The following is a 7,838-nucleotide window of genomic DNA, read 5'->3' as shown; positions in this document are numbered from 1 at the left end:
TAGCACGTTCTACATGCCTCTGTCATAACATATACCACGGTGTAATGCTGCCAGTTATCTCCCAGCATCCTCAACAGATTTGGCCTCCCAAGGCCAGACCCAGGTCTGATTTTTTTTTTTTTTTTTTTCCTCTACTGGGAAGAAAATGGTTGTTGAATGAGCCAGGGGTAACATGGGGTCTGGAGTCGGGCTGCACCTACGGTGCAAGTATTCCAGAACCTACATTTATATGTTGTGTGACCTTGGCCGGCCATCGTTCCCTCTGAGTCGTAGTTTCCTCATCTGTGAAATGGGAATAACAATACAGACTTTGAAAGTGAAAGGGAGAATGTGTGGCAACCCAGTTAAGCTCAGGTCCTGGAATCACACTGTCTACAGTCAGCCCCCACCTCTTCAAGTTACTTAACTCCACATCTCTGCTGCCTCACCTATAAATTGGGGATGGTTTTAATACTTCACATGGTATCTATGAGCATTAAATGAAACAGTGTAACAATGTGTGGAAAACAGTGCAGGCTCGCAGTGAATACCGGCTCGTAGCATCATGTATGGGGCCCCACCCAGCAGCTGAACACTGAACAGGTAAGTTCTTAGTGCTGTATGGCAAACAGGGATCTTGATTTTCTTGTTTTCCCCTGGAGCCCCATTACCAAGAACAGTTTCCGGCACATAGTAGGTGCTCAACCAGTCTTTGTTAGGCCATTGACCAATGACGGAGCCTATGTCGTGATGATATTCTGCTTCTGAGCCAGGGCTTGTGTGCCTTCCCCCTCAGTCCCCGGCACCACTGAGGATGCCTGTTCTACGCCAGCTCAGCCCAGGCCTGCAGACATCTACAGGTCAAGTGACCATCGTGGAAGGGAAGGTGGGGACTACTGGGCCTATCAAGAGGGGCCATGAACAACAGGAGACAGGGGTCCGGAGCAAAGGGCTGGCAGAGGGATCGAACGTTTATTGAGCAGGGTGTACCAGATGCTGTATATCCCTTGTGTTTCAGCCTCACAGGAGCCTGCAAAGTGTCAATCTTCCTCCCTCCCCACCGCCCCCCATTTTAGAGGTGACGAAATGGCCGTCCAGGGAGATGAGAAAACTCGCCCGAGGTTGTGCAGAAATGAAGGGGCACAGCTAGATTTAAACCCTGGACTGAGGACTGTTTGGTTCTAAACTCCTGCTCCTTCCACGGTCCCAGCTGCCTCCCGGAGGGCAGGAGAGTGGATTCTGAGCCTTAAGCCAGACAGGAAGCCCCAGCACCCAATGCGGAGGCCAGGCTCAGGCTGAGTGACAGCTGGAGTGCGCAATTTTGACAGCTGTGCTGAGGCTGCCCCAGAAGCAAGCGGTGCTAAACTCGGGTGCCTGGGAACTGGAGCTGGGATCAGACAGACAAGAGATGGCCAGGGGCGGCAGCGGGGCGCCGGGGAGGTGCTGGGCCCCAGACAGAATATCCTTGGGCCCCGCCACCAACAGACAAAGCTCCCCACTGACCGGCTCTGTGACCTTGAGCAAGGCACTCAACCATCTCAGTCCAGCATCCTCGCTTGTCACACTGGTCCACCATGCCTTCTGGCTTGTCGTGGACTTACATGAGACAACTCAGAGAGACAGAACTGGGACGAGTCCCGGCCCGGGCACTGATTTTGTTGTTTGATCTGAGGCAAGTCACTTCACCTCTCTGAGCCTCAGTGGCCCCAGCGGTATAATGGTCATCGTACGTGCCTCACCAGATTACCGTGAGGACCTAGTGATTAAAAGTATGGGCTAAAAGCATAAGAGACTCTTAAAAACTGAGAACAAACTGAGGGTTGATGGAAGGTGGGAGGGAGAGGAGGGGCCGGTGATGGGTATGGAGGAGGGCACCTTTTGGGATGAGCACTGGGTGTTGTAGGGAAACCAATTTGACAATAAATTTCATATTAAAAAAAATAAAATACGGGCACCTTTTAAGAAGGGAACTTCACTATCTGGAGAAAAAAAAAAAAGTATGGGCTAGGGGCGCCTGGGTGGCTCAGTCGGTTAAGTGTCCTACTTCAGCTCAGATCATGATCTCATGGTCCATGGGTTCGAGCCCCATGTCGGGCTCTGTGCTGACAGCTCAGAGCCTGGATCCTGCTTTGCATTCTGTGTCTCTCGCTCTCTCTGCCCCTCCCCCACTCACACTCTGTCTCTGTCTCTCAAAAATGAATAAATGTTAAAAGAAAATTTAAAAAAAGAAGTATGGGCTCTGGGGGTGCCTGGGTGGCTCAGTGGGCTAAGCATCCAACTCTTGGTTTTGGCTCAGGTCACAATCTCGTGGTTTGTGATTTCAAGCCCCACATTGAGTTCCATGCTGACAGTGTGGAGCCTGCTTGGGATTCTCTCTCTCTCTCTGCCCCTCTCCCGCTCATTCTCTCTGTCTCTCTCTCTCGCTCTCAAAAATAAATAAATAAAAAGTATGGGCTCTTGGGGCCCCTGGGTGGCACAGTCAGTTAAGCATCTGACTTCGGCTCAGGTCACGATCTTGTGGTTTGTGGGTTCGAGCCCCACATTGGGCTCTGTGCTGACAGCTCAGAGGCTGGAACCTGTTTCAGATTCTGTGCCTCCCTCTCTCTCTGTCCCTACCCCGCTCGCGCTCTGTCTCTCTCCGTCTCAAAAATAAATAAACATCTAAAAACATTAAAAAACAAAAGCATGGGGTCTGGAGTACAATTGCCTGGATTCAAATCATGGTTCACCGTGACAGGCTGTGAGTCTTTAACCAAGTTGCTTTGTCCTCTGTGCCTCAGTTTCCTCCTCTGGAAATGGGAGAGGAATATAAGCATGCTCATTTCATGGAGTTGTAATGATTAAATGATATAATCAACAGAAAGAACATAGAACAGCAGCTGACACCAGTAAGCTCTCTGTCACTTTGAGTAATCAATAGATGCCTGGGTCTGGCATCTAACAGTGACTGGTCCTTGCCACATGCCAGGCGTCACTTTAAACTCCAATCCTCAAAGGAGTCTTGTGAGATCAGTGACATTACTGCCCCATTTTGCTCATGGGGACCTGAGCTATTCGGGGGTTCAATGACTTGCTGTAGGTCACACAGTGATCAGAGGACTGGACCAGGACCTGAGCCCGCAGATCCTGTGCCACAGCACTCCTTCATTCCTAATAAAGGCTCCATAAAAGGAAGCTATTAGAATATCTGTGTTCCGTGCACGGATACTGCCATCTTCGTAGAAACGTAGGAGGCAAAGAAGATGGCAATTACTTGCGTCCACGTGGAGTAGGCCCAAATGCACATTAAAAGATGGAGAAAGCCTGGGTGAGAGTAGCGGAGCGGAGGCTTGGAGGGACGCATCCGCTCAACTCGCGTTTGTCCCCAGCAGGGGGCGCCCGCTGCCTCCGTCTGGTCCCAGATACGGGAACCAGGCCTCTGGCCTGGTGGCGTGAGCCGTGAGTGGCCCGTCCAGGCAGACCTTGGGGACCCCATGGAGGGGCAGCAGAAAGTGACAACGTTAGCCTGCACAAAGCCAGAGGCATGGCCAGAGGGGCTTATCTCCCACGGTTCCCAAACCGGGCTGCCCAGCGGCATCACACAGAGCTTCCAGAGGATGCAGGAGCTTTCAGCCCCATCTGGTCCCTCCCCCACGTCAGAATCCCCTGGGTGATGGGCCAGGGATCCGAAACTTTTAAGACTTTAAAGAAATACTGTATAGGCATGGAAATCGATCACGCTAAAAAATGTAATGTTGAGCGGAGAAGCAAGTTGTCAAACGTAGTGACTTTAACGTGTGTGTATATGGGGGGTTGTGGAGGGTGGGAGGGGAACCCAAGGCAAGAATATAAACACAGGCCCACGCCCCATCTGCAGCCCGCCTCACCGCCCCCTCCCCCCCCCCCCACCCACCGCTGTGTGTTGCGCACTCCAGCCCAAGCTCCACTCCTTTTGCCCCCCCCATCCCACCCCTTCCCAAACATTTGGCCCTTGTCCACCCCTCTGGTCTAAGGGTGCACATTCAGGTAGATGGCCCACCTTCAAGAGGAGGGATCCTGGAAAAAGTCCTGGAGGCTATCTCACTGGGAGTCCTGGGGTCCTGTGTACCCTGAGTGTCCTGTCACAGAGGCTCAGAGGCGTGACATGTGTGCATTCCCTTGGCCCCCCTGTCCCATGGAGAGGGTCACAGACGCAGAAGAGCCAGAGGGACACCCCCATAAAGCTCTGGACCCAAGACCTGACTTGCCCGGGTCTAAGAGCAATACTGCAAAACTTAACGTTATTTATATACAAAACATACCAAAAAAGTATATACAAAGATATACAAAACAGTATGTTTTTTACTGATAGGTATGGAAGTTTTAAAAAGAATTTCAAGGCATAGGAATAAAAACACACATGTCTGATAAAACCAAATTCAGAATGGTGCTACTTTTAGGGAAAGAGAAGGGGGTGGGTCATGGAGAAATGCACAGGGATCTTCAAATTGTGTCTGTCATGTTAAATTACTTAATCAGGTGGGGGAAACCTGAGTTTGTTTCATTTTTATCCATACTGTTCCTATGCCTAAGCTATTTCATAATTTAAAAAAATTAAACTTCAAAAATAATACATAGAGGCGTCTGGGTGGCTCAGTTGGTTAATTGTCCCACTTCAGCTCAGGTCATGATCTCACGGTCCGTGGGTTCGAGCCCCGCGTCGGGCTCTGTGCTGACAGCTCAGAGCTTGGAGCCTGTTTCAGATTCTGTGTCTCCCTCTTTCTCTGACCCTCCCCTGTTCATGCTCTCTCTTTTTCTCAAAAATAAATAAATGTTAAAAAAAAAAATTAAAAAAAAATAAAGTTCTTGTGTTGGATAATTTTTCACAAGAACATATAGATACAACTTCTTTTTTTTTCCTAAGTTTATTGATTTATTTTGAAAGAGACAGAGACAGTGCCAGTGGGGGAGGGGCAGAGATAGAGGGAGACAGAGTATCTCAAACAGGCTCTACACCCGGCCACAAAGAGCCAGATGTGGGGCTCCCACCCATGAAACCGCAAGATCATGACCCGAGCAGAAACTAAGAGTAGGACACCTAACCTACTGCGCCACCCAGGCGCTCCCATCTTTTTCTTTTCAATGACGAAAGGAGATTCACTACCCAGTGGATGCACCATATTTAACCAGTTCCCTACCAATGGCCACTTATATTCATTTGTTTGTTCTTATAAACAGTGAAGCAAAAAACACCTTTGAACCTGGATGGCCCCTTGAGTTGCAAGGATAATACAATGAACTCTTGTAAGGATATTTGTAAAAAAAAAAAAAAAAAAAAAAATCTCAGCAGTGAAATTGCTGGGCCAAAAGTTATGTCCACTTAAATTACAGTATTTCAGGGGCACCTGGGTGGCTCAGTCGGTTAAGCATCCGGCTTCGGCTCAGGTCATGATCTCACGGTTCGTGGGTTCGAGCTCTGCATCGGGCTCTGTGCTGACAGCTCAGAGCCTGGAGCCTGTTTCGGATTCTGTGTCTCCCTCTCTCTCTCTGCCCCTCCCCCACTCGCACTCTATCTCTCTCTGTCTCAAAAATAAATAAACATTAATAAATAAATAAATAAATAAATTACAGTATTTCAAAATTACATTCCCAGAAGTTCACACCAATTTACATTCTTACCAATGACATATATGAGGTTGTCTGTTATTCCATGCCCTCAGCAACACTGGATTGTTTATCTTTGTCTTATTGATTTGTAAGAACTCTTTGTATATTAGGGAAATGAATTTTTTGTATCCCCTTTGTATTGCAAAAATTTTTTCCCAGTGAGGCATTTGGAGTTTTTAAGTTGACTTTAAAAACTGCATTTCTATTTATCGTTTTAATTGAAGTGAAATTCACATAACATAATATCAATCATTTTAAAGTTTGCAATTCAGTACTATTTAGTACATTCATAATGTTGGTTTTGGAGGCCGGAAATCTGAAATCTGATGTTGTGCAACCACCATCTCTATCAAGTTCCAAAATATTTTTATCCCCCCAAAAGAAAACCTCATACCCATTAAGCAATCTGTCTTCATTCCCCTGCCCTCAGGGCCATTTGTTTTTATTTTGTTTTGTTTTGTTTCTGTTTTTGTGTTTTTGGCCATTTGTTTTTCTGTAGTACAATTTATTAACCTTTTTTTTGTAACAAATTTGTGATTTTTGTATTGTGCATAGAAATGCTTTCCTCACTCTAAGATTATTAAAAAGCAAAGAATTTAAAGATTATTAATGCTTAGTGAAATCTTAAAACCTGGGCACCAGGGATTTAGATCACCCTCAGTAGTATGATGAGCTCCTGGAGGCCAAGCACCCTTGTTCCCACCCATCTCTTAGCACCAAGCACAAAGTTAGAGAATAAGAATTCAGTAAATGTTTGTTAAAGGCAATTCCTACCTCCAGATTATAAAAGGAAAACGCCTCACATTCTCTTGTAGTCCTTTTAGGATGGTTTTTTTTTTTTTTCTTAATTAACATTTTCATCCATCTGGAATTTATTTTGGTAGATTGGAATGAGGTAGAGATACAGCTTTATTTTTTTCCAAGTGGCTAGCCAGTTGAACCAACACCATATTGAGTAATCTGTCTTCCCCCACTAATTTGAAATGCCACCTTTAGCATATACTAAATTCCCACATGTATTCAAGTCTATTTCTGGACTCCCTATCCTTTCTCGGTGACCTCTGTCTGGGATTCTGGATTGTTTAAAGCCCCCCCGGTGATTCTGATGCAGTCCGTCTGTAGCTGGTGCTTATCTGTGATGAGATATGTTTGTGGATTCTTAGGAAAATGAAGAAAAATAGTGTCATAAAGTTAAATTTCATTTTAAGGGTCCATCTTCTCTTTTGAGATTATGTCCTTAAGAAACTTTTTCTTTTAAAATTTTTAGATAAATGAATGCTGATAGTAGTCATTCTTATTTTTAAGTAAAAAATTTTTTTTTATTTTTTTTTTTTTATTTTAAAGAGAGAGTGCATGAGGTGGGGAGAGGGGCAGAGGGAAAGAGAGAGAGAGAGGATCTTAAGCAGGCTCCACACTCACCACAGAGCCTGACATTAGGCTTGATCCCATGACCCTGGGATCATGACCTGAGCCGAAATCAAGAGTCCAACGCTCAACTGACTGAGCCACCCAGGCGCCCCTAAGTAAAATTTTATAAGTATTTTTTTTTAATTTTTTTTCAACATTTATTTATTTTTGGGACAGAGAGCAACAGAGCATGAACGGGTGAGGGGCAGAGAGAGAGGGAGACACAGAATCGGAAACAGGCTCCAGGCTCTGAGCCATCAGCCCAGAGCCCGACGCGGGGCTCGAACTCACGGACCGCGAGATCGTGACCTGGCTGAAGTCGGACGCTTAACCGACTGCGCCACCCAGGCGCCCCATAATTTTAAAGGAGTATAACGCACATAGGGAAATGTGCACAAATCTTAGGTGTATACAGCTTGATGAATTTTCATGGAGTGAATACGCCCATGTTAGTGTCCTAGAGCTGCTCTGACAGATGACCACAAACAGAAATTTATTTCTTGGTTTTGGAGGCCGGAAGTCTGAAATCTAGGCGTCAGCTGGGCCGTGCTCCCTCTGGAGGCTCTGGGGGAGAATCCTTCCTTGACTCTTCCAGCCTCTGGTGGTTCCAGGAGTTCTTTGGCTTGCGGCCGCATCCCTCCAACCTCTGCCTCCGTCTTCATGTGGCCTTCTTCTCTGTGTCTCTGGGCAGATCTCCCTCTGCCTTTCTCTCACAAGGACACCAGTCATTGGATTTGGGTGCACCCTCATCCAGAATGACCTCCTCTCAAAATCCTTAACTCAGTTATATCTGCAAAAACCCTTTTTCCACATAAGCTCACATTCAC

Source organism: Lynx canadensis, chromosome A3 (genome assembly GCF_007474595.2).
Source record: "Lynx canadensis isolate LIC74 chromosome A3, mLynCan4.pri.v2, whole genome shotgun sequence".
In the NCBI taxonomy this organism is placed as follows: domain Eukaryota; kingdom Metazoa; phylum Chordata; class Mammalia; order Carnivora; family Felidae; genus Lynx; species Lynx canadensis.
Note: the sequence above shows the minus strand (reverse complement) of the source record.